The 9,237-nt window shown below is 40.6% G+C and overlaps 1 long non-coding RNA gene across 1 annotated transcript; it reads left to right on the top strand.

Annotated features, from left to right (window-relative positions):
• Positions 1-2,025: 2,025 nt before the first annotated feature.
• On the top strand, positions 2,026-7,079 carry LOC129347916 (uncharacterized). Its single transcript, XR_008600257.1, has 6 exons — positions 2,026-2,342; positions 4,059-4,198; positions 4,410-5,514; positions 6,372-6,521; positions 6,794-6,914; positions 6,992-7,079. It is a non-coding gene; the product is annotated as an uncharacterized LOC129347916 (long non-coding RNA).
• The last annotated feature ends 2,158 nt before the right edge of the window (positions 7,080-9,237 follow it).

Raw genomic sequence — 9,237 nt, forward strand, 5'->3', positions numbered from 1 at the left:
TGGAAAATGGGTACCATTTCACACAACTAAGACTTTCTTTGGTTCACTGCAGCCTTAAAAATATGAAACATCTTTTTTGTTGCACCCATGAAAGTTTTATGTTTTGTCTTGGCAGCACATGAACATGCTGAAGTTGCAAAAACAACTTTAAAACTTCCACCGTAAAGTTCCATCTTCCATCACGTAATCACTTGTGAGCCATCTCTGTCGTAACTAAGAAACTGCAAGTTGAAAATTATAAAAATAGAGAAATAAATGGCGATAACACATTTATATTTAAGCGTCTTTTGTTGTACTATCTTTACTATTAAAAGAACAGTACATAAACATGTATGTTATAAAAGAAATAGGTTCTGACATGATTTTTTATTGAACTTTCTCCCCATTTCTGCCCTCAAACTGTCAGGTAGAGTTATGGAGCTACATCACAAAAAAGTTTTCGGGAAGACGGAGGATGAGAGGAATAAAAAACAGTCAGAAAAAGACTGAAAAGACAGCAGGGAGCTTGAGTTTGGTTTGACGGAAGAGATTTGAGATGAATGCACTGAAGTGACTGAGCAAAAGGTCTCATCCTTCTCTTCAGGCTGCAGGTAAATGCTTCACTCAGACACTGAAGCCTCCCCATTACTTTCAGACGGGACTTTTATCTAAATCTTCTGTTCCTGAGGCGCGTTTATCAGCCAAGTTTTTCATCTTGAAATATAGGTTGGGTTTGAGCTTGGCCTGCGCACGTCTTTATCTTTCACCAGTCATGTACAGTAAAACCCGCTAACAATGGCGCCTTACATTACATTACACACCTGCTCTGTATTCACGCCGTCGAGTCAGACATCCAAAACGACACCCCTCCCATCCTCGCCATTATTGGCAGAACAATACCCTAAAAAAAAGCCAAGTTGGTCAAAAAAAAAAAAAAAAAAAGAGGGAGAACCGTATCTTGCGACTGCGCTTAACATCAATTTGTGACACGATTAATCAATTTGGACCCCGTTTCTTCCTCGTCACCGGTTGAATAAAGAGCGGCGGCTGTTTGAAGGCGCCGGGGCTCATCACGATACGGCGCAGGTTAAGTAGGAGGCGCATGTTTTAGGATAGCGCCCCGCCGCTCCCTCTCGCCCCGAAACACTTAGCTGGTGATTAGCATAAGCTGATAGCGCTATCAGGAGCGTGCCATTGTGGTGACCCTGAAGCCCTCCACCACCACCACCCACCCTACCCCACCCCACTCTCCTCCCCCTTCTTCCTCCCTCTCAGAAGGTCTTATCGGGGATGTACAGGGCCTCTGTAGCCTCCTGGGGAGATGGTGGAGGGGGGGAGGTGGCGGGGGCGGATGGGGTGGTTGGGACGGGAAAAGGAAGGCGGGGGTGATGAAGCCGTTGTCGAGCGTCTTTGGATGTGTCCTCTAATGTTTTTGTGCGTTTCCGACGATGATATTAGATAATAAACTTCAGAGGCGCTTTCAAAAGCTAAAGTTCGGAAGAGTTTTGTAAAGTGCAATTAAACAGATGATCAGCTGATTAAGGAAGAAGAAGAAACACATGGATGATGTTACGCACTTTTCTGTTTATTACTAATATAAATGTTGTTGATCTTTAATGAGGAAGGTGACCTTCACGTAAATAAAATCAAATAATGGACAACAATCACAGCACTGACCTAAGTTCTGTGTCACGTTTGCAGGTTTGATTCTCATAAATATCAGTTAATTCGTAAATTGGGCACGCCTGTAGTCGGTCTTGTTTAATTTAGTTTAACTGATTGGCTTTAGTGTACAGGAAGTCACCTACATCTTGAAAAAAGATTGTCGGACTCCCGTCGCTTGTACTTTCGTTGGGTGTTTTGTTGATATTTCTTGGTGTTTTCTGGTAAAACTTGCTCTGAACTGCAGCAGCTTTGTGGCGTCTCATATGTTATGGATTCTGATGGCTGCAGTTTTCTTCTTGTTCTTACTAAACTTTGTTGTTTCATCTTCCTTTTAAGCAGGGAAGGTGACCTGCACATATATGAAGCCATGTTTATTTTGCTGATTATTAGTTAAGCTGAAAATCACTGGCAGTCCAGTTCTTTATTGTGTTTAATTTAGTTGAGTTGATTGGGTTTAATTTACGGGAAAAGGCCTAAATCTTGAAAGAAGATGGCCAGACTCCTGTCTCTTGTACTTTTGTTGGGTGTTTTGTTGATATTTCTTGGTGTGAACTGCAGCAGCTTTGTGGCGTCTCGTATGTTATGGATTCTGATGGCTGCAGTTTTCTTCTTGTTCTTATTAAACTTTGTTGGTTTGCCTGTCTTTTAGCAGAGAAGGTGACCATATGAAGTCATCAAAGGACAAATACAGCACCAACGTGAGTCCTGTGTTTACACTTTTTATTTACTTAATTACTAGAAAAGTTTCAAATTTTGACACTCCTGGTGATCTGCACATATACAAAGCTATGTTTATTTTGCTGACTATTAGATGAGTTTCAGTTTGGCTAAATTTAGTTTAGGTGATCGTTTTTAGTTTATGGGAAGAGGCCGGAATCCGATGGCCTCAAGAGAGATGGCTGGACTCTTGTCTTTTATACTTTTGTTGGGATTTTTTTTGGTACTTCTTACTGTTGTCTGGTACAACTTACTTTAAACTGCATTAGCTTTTTCTTTTTTTTATAAGTTACGCCTTCTGTTGGTTAAATGTAGGGACTGTAACAGAATAAATGTGTCCACAGCTTTCGATGTCGAAAAGATTGCCAAGAAATGTTACGGAAAGAATCTCAAGCTTTTCATCTGGTGCTGTAATAATCAGCTCAGATACGTCGGATTGTGACAAAATATCTGAGAACCCAAGATAGTGACCAGTGTAAACATTATACCTGTTAAATATTAGCATGTTACCAACAAGTTCTCATTGCCAGGGTGTTGCTGTTTTGTTAGAGCCTATGTGGTCTAAGAGATGTGTGCGAGGTGTCTTTTGGCATCAAAAAGACACCTTGATATTCAACACCGATAGGTGTAGTAGTGGTAGTTTTTCCAGTCTTAAAAAGAACGTAATTAGGAGGTGGATGGGTGGAAGCAGCATCTAGAATATAGAGTAGATGTAGAGTTTTGGTGCCTAAACTTAGCCTAACAGCACGGCAAAATGAAACTTAAACTACAAAATAAAACAAACTTATTTGAGAAAATGGTCCAACATAGGATTTTTGTCCTGAGGTCCATGTCTTGTGTTGGACCATTGTTTTTCTCATTTCATTTTCTTTAATTTAAATTTCCTTTTTGCTGGCTGTTTGGTTGAGTTCAGACACCAAAACTACTTGGTTAGAGTTAGAAAAACATCACAATTTGGGTTATAAGACACCCTTTAGCAACTTGAACCACATCTTGCAAGATAAACTTCTTGTTATTCCAAAAGGCACGGCCTCATGGAATCTATACCTGATGTTCCTGGGTGTTTCATTCAAATTTGACGTTAATGAGCCCTAACAAAGCAAATCATGTTGAGAGTATTTTTGTTGTGGGAATTTGGCTCTAAACTTTAGTAATGTTTCTGTAAGCTCTCATTCTAATGAGAAAAATATTTTTTTAAAATTCAGATTTTGACAGGAAAATAAACTTTCTTATGACTGTCTTCATGTCAACAGTGTGCTTTTAGTCGGCCACGTAACAAACCAGGAATCACGTTGGCACCAAAAAGTTACCAAACTGCTCTTGATACTGTTGATTAAGTATTATCCTTCTGCTGACCTTGTTTTTAATTCTTATACTCTATTTATATATATACATTTGTACTTTTTTGTTCTACTAGAACCATTTGTTGTTGTTTTCTCGCACCTTGACCTGGCTCAGTTAAAGGGCTCCAGTTGCTTTGAAGTTTTATTTGTCAGATTGCTCATGGATCTGCAGTTTATTCCAACAATGAAAGCTTAAAACAACATATTTATTCTTTGGAAACCTAAAAGCTGGGAAATGAGCTGTCAAAAAAAGGAAAAAGTTTGGAATAACGGCTATAGTTCTATCATTTTGCTAACATATCTCCTTGCTTTCCCTCATTTGTGTCTTCTTGCGTCTTTGTTTTTACCTTCAAGGATGTTAGAGGAGGGATACACCTGTTTTTCCTCAGTTTAACCTCCTCTAGAAGCCTAAAAGTGCATCTAAGGGTTTGGAAGATCCTCCATGATGTCGGAAGAGGAAAAATTCTCGGGCCACCAGAGGAGAGAGGATGCGGGTTAGCATCATGAAACACACTCCAGGACTCCTGAAGGCTAAAGCCTGATCACCTTTGTGGCTAAATCTCCACCTTAAAGTAGAAACTGACTGTATCCAGACATCTCTGTCCCTTCATCTCAAAGTTTGACGGTTTATTTTCAAACTTGAACACACAAAACAAGACTTAAAAGTTGATTCCGTCTCTTTTATATTCATGTTACCTATTTCAGGAGGCGTCCTCACCGGCGGCCTCCAAAATCACTCCTACGATACCTCGGCGAGACTTTTCTTGCGTTGCGAGGTGTGGGGGGGGGGAAAAAGTATGATGAAACTGCGAAACAATCACCAATGTGGTGACACATTTCTTGAAGGTAAGCAATTTCCATGCATGTTAAGAGCTTAGCATCGACGCAGCACTATTCATATCAGTTTACCATTATGATGCAAATGATAACAGTGGTGCCTGGCTCCCTTGTCTTCTCCCTTTTCTTCTGCACTTTCTACCATGAGCGGCTACAGATGCACACCTACATTGCAGCGTTCACACACACGATAAAATTCACCCAGCTCCATTGCTTATCCCCTTTGTTTGAGCTGATTGGATCTGTGGCGATCACATGTTTACCCAGAGCGCTATCTCTTTGAGAAACCTCCGTCACGGGTAGCGGAGAGTAACGTTTGCCTCTTTTTGTGTTTTCCTTTTATTTTGGAGACGGGCACGCACACACGGTCTTTATGTATATATGCTAATAGGCTGGCTAACACGGTTTCACACTGTTTGTTTCTGAAAATGATGCAACTTGCCAGACATCCTTTTTTTCCCTTTTTTTTGCTGATGTTCACAGTTTCTTTTTTCTCTCTCTCTCTTTCCCCTCGCTTTTTTCTCAAGGTGGCGGGCATTTTGGAGAGAGAGAGAGAGAGAGAGAGGAAAGGGAAGAAGAAGAAGAAGGCAGGGAGGGGAAGAGGAGGACGAGGCGAGGAGGGGGAGGCGTGTGTTCAAAATCCACAAAGGTTTTGTAATAAATGCATCGGCGACAATAAAAACAAAAACATTAAAGGGAGAAAAGACGTGTTTCTGTGTTAAACAATTAGTGCTGCAGCATTAGAGCCGATCAGGAGGAGACAAAAGCTCGGCAGCAGCAGGGGTTTACCCCAGACACAAAGACACAAAGACAGATGCTCTGCAGCCCAGCCAAGCTACACCACCACACCAGCTTCCAGTGGAGCTGCATGGAACCACATCCACCATCCAGCCGTCTGTAGGTCTGCAGCAGAACGGCAAAGGAACGGAACTGGAACACTTCTACACGTCTGCTCTGAAATACGCTACTATATGTATGTATTGGTAGCTAGAATTACAAGATAGGATGAGATAAAACTTTATTTATCCCTCAGAACAAACAAAATGACAGAACATACGAAATGCAGTGCCTAAAAAGTAGAAAAACAACAAGATATAAGTACAAAACCTTAGTGAAATATAATAAGTAAGCTAAATAAGGCTAAAATAGAATAGTAAAAAGAATCTGGCAATGATACAGAGAAAAGAAGTGATATTACAGATTAAAATGAAATATTGCACATGAAAAATGTGATTCAAAATGAAATATTGCACATAATGTAAATGTTGCACATGATAATGAAATATTGCACCTAAAAAAAGGAAATGTAAATTTAAATACTGCACATTATATTGACAATGTATTCCAAAAAGTTAATTTTTACATGCACATGATAATGAAATATTTCCCATGAAATTGAAATATTGCACCTGAAATATGAGGTGAAAAACCAAATATTGCATGTTACATTGAAATTGTTTCACATTAAAATGTGAATATTCCACATATAATCAAAATGTTTTGTACAAGTCCTTTTGGGCAAATATATTGCATAATGTAGTGTAATGAAACAATATGACACTAAAACCTCAAACACTTACCCAAAAGAAGGAGAAACAGGCTGCATTTAACTTGTTTAGTTTATTTATCTTTAATTAAATTCCTTCTCCAAACCCTAAAGTTTAATTTCTGTGTATAAAAGTTACATCATTAGTAGTTTTTGTGATGAAAATACTCCCTTTCTGCCTTAAAAGAGCTTTCTTGCAACTCTATATGGTTCCCTCTTCTAGAATGTGCAGATCTATGAAGTCCCTGCTTTTATTTCCACTCACACCTCCTCCCTCTCTACAGCTCAAGCACACCAGCTCACCTCAAAAATCCCCAGTTCGCATCCCGGTCTTCCTGGGATCTTTCTGCATGGAGTTTGCATGTTCTCCCTGTGCATGCGTGGGTTTTCTCCAGGTTCTCCAGCTTCCTCCCACAGTCCAAAAACATGCTGAGGTTAATTGGTAACTCTAACTTCTCTGTATAGGTGTGAATGTGAGAGTGATTGTTTGTCTCTATGTGTAGCCCTGTGATAGACTGTTACCTGTCCAGGTGTCCCCTGTCTTCACCCTCAGCCAGCTGGAATAGACTCCAGCCCCCTAAACACTATAGATAATGGATGGATGTTAAAACTGGAAACTGATCCTTGGTCCCCGACCTCCCCAGTAAACGTCACAGAAGAAAGATTGTTGTTGTATTTTCTTCAACATAGTCTCCTTTGATTTCAGTGTATTTGGTCCACCGATGTTCAAGCTTCCCTTCATGGAAGATGGTCACATCTTGAGCCTCCAGATTCTCCTTAAGAGCACACATGACCTCATCATCACTCTGAAAATGGCATCCAAGCAAGTAAGATTTCAGTTTCTTTGACTGCTTCAGACGTTTGAGATTTTGTGAACATTAGTTTACAGTTACCTTGTTTCCAGGTGAGGCTGAGAACTTTGAAGTACCCTTTTATAGAAGAATCTGTCCAATATCAACACCACTTCTACTGCGTGTGTGTCATCGGTAAGGATCAGTCATTAAAATAACATACTGAGGAATTATTCTAGGTTGTAGTCTTTTGGCATTTAAATATATAGCTTTTAGAACAATAATGCAAGTTTCAGAGACCTAGGAGCTTCAGTAAAACACACCTGGACGTCTCTTTTAGGTTCTTGAAGACGTTTCACCTTCATCCAAGAGACTCTATCTGATCAGTTTCATATATTTGGGCAAATTAGGATGTAGCGTTCTGCTAACAGAGTTATGTGCAAATAACTCTGGACACTAAGTCCAAAAAAGAGTTCACATTATATGTACTGCGACCTTTAATCTGAGGCCTTACCAAGTGAAACATGCAGCTTATATGGTGTATTTGTCAACACACTCTGGTCATTAACATCCAACATTTAGTCATTATTATCAGCATTGGTTCACTGCCTGACAAACCAGCAGGTATCACAACTGTAATGTTCATAGAAACAGTCATTTTAGTGATTAAAACATTATCCACAGATGGAAAACGCTTGAAAGTTTGGCAGTGTTTAGCTTGATGTGACAATTTATTGTGATTGCAACACACAATTTAGGGGGTTTTGAATGCTTCTTTTCTCAAGTTTCTGAGAAAAGAAGGCTGCACAGGTTTCTATATGTCGAAATCTATAATAATAATAATACAATAGGGTTCAAAGTGAGACCTCAAAGTCCAGAAAATGGTTCTTTAAAGAACGTTTCTGCGTGGCTGCTTGTGTAAACTCTGCTGCAGCAATTCTTCAAGAGAACCCCACAAGGTTCCTCGAGGCTCTTTTACTTCTTAAAGGTAAATAAAACATATATTAGTTCATTTTTATAAAGTTAGGTAACCCTTTAATCATGGCTGCCTCTCGCTGAAGAGCATCCTATTGTTGCAATTACCCACAAAAGCTCAGAATTACACAGAAATTAAAGGATGTTGGTCATAAATCTCCTGCCGCTTGTGTGGTCATTCTCCGCTTTCAGCTCCTGTGTGAAACCGTGTGTGTGTGCGTGTGTGTGTGTGTGTGTGTGTGTGTGTGTGTGTGTGTGTGTGTGTGTGTCTCCAGTGGCGTCTACTCTGTACATCCGACTCAATGGCTCCAGTGTTCATATGTGTGTGTGTGTCTGCATGTGGGTGTATGACTATGGCACTTAACCCTGTGACCGGTTGTGGAATGAGCTCCACAGAAATCGCCGCTGAGCCGGTCCTCCCCCCCGTCCAGCCACTGCGGTGTGTGTTACCACCCCAGGAGAGGCCGACAAGCCAACACACACACACACACACACACACACACACACACACACACACACACACACACACACACACAGTCTGTGTGTCCTGTAAGACAGAAGGTGGTGATGGCGTAAAGCCTCGTGTTTAGACTCCTAGCTTTGTTCCTCCCTGATGGTGCCTCCTCTACCTGCATATGAGGGAGGAAGTCTCTGCTGTTTCCACTTTAAAGCCAGGAAGTGTTTGATTCCCTCGGTTTCCTCGACGACTAAAAAGCCCATTTCATCTTTTTTCTTCTCTTTCTTCTTTTTTCTGCAAACCGCAGAGTGACACAACACTATTATTCCCTCAGTCTACACCTTCTTTGATTCACGGCGCTGCAGTTTTTAGCCTCATTGTCACACACTTGTTGCTCGCATACAACAGAAACACCTGCTGCGGCGTCTAATGTGGAACAAATGAAGTCAAACAGGGGTGCCGTGTGCACAAAGGGTGATGCAGGTGGAGGTTGAAGTGGCGATTGATCCGCTCTAATGGTCCACACGAACCGTCACTTCAACGCTTCCAATTCATTGTCTATGTGAGGAGTCGTGCACTGCATTCTGGTAGCTTTAAGTTGGGTTTCGAAGGACGAGGCATCACTTTTCCTGCTCCTCATTTGCATGAAGTTGAGATCTAGGCTACGTTACGCACAGGAGGAGTGTTGATTGTGATCCACCACATCAGGAAATGTCCAAAAACTTTGCAAAAATCTGTTATTGAACTAAAATGAAGACAAATCCAGCAACTGCATGGCTTATTTCTCGCCTTAAAGGTTTTCCAAAATTATTTATTCCATCTAGAATCATCTGGGGCCTTCTGCTCCAACATCTCTGGATTGACTGAAATTTTTAAGAATTTTTAAAAAAAGAATATTTGTGAAATTTTAGCCTGATACGACGTAGA

This window comes from Amphiprion ocellaris, chromosome 21, assembly GCF_022539595.1.
Source record: "Amphiprion ocellaris isolate individual 3 ecotype Okinawa chromosome 21, ASM2253959v1, whole genome shotgun sequence".
NCBI classification, from domain to species: Eukaryota; Metazoa; Chordata; class Actinopteri; family Pomacentridae; genus Amphiprion; species Amphiprion ocellaris.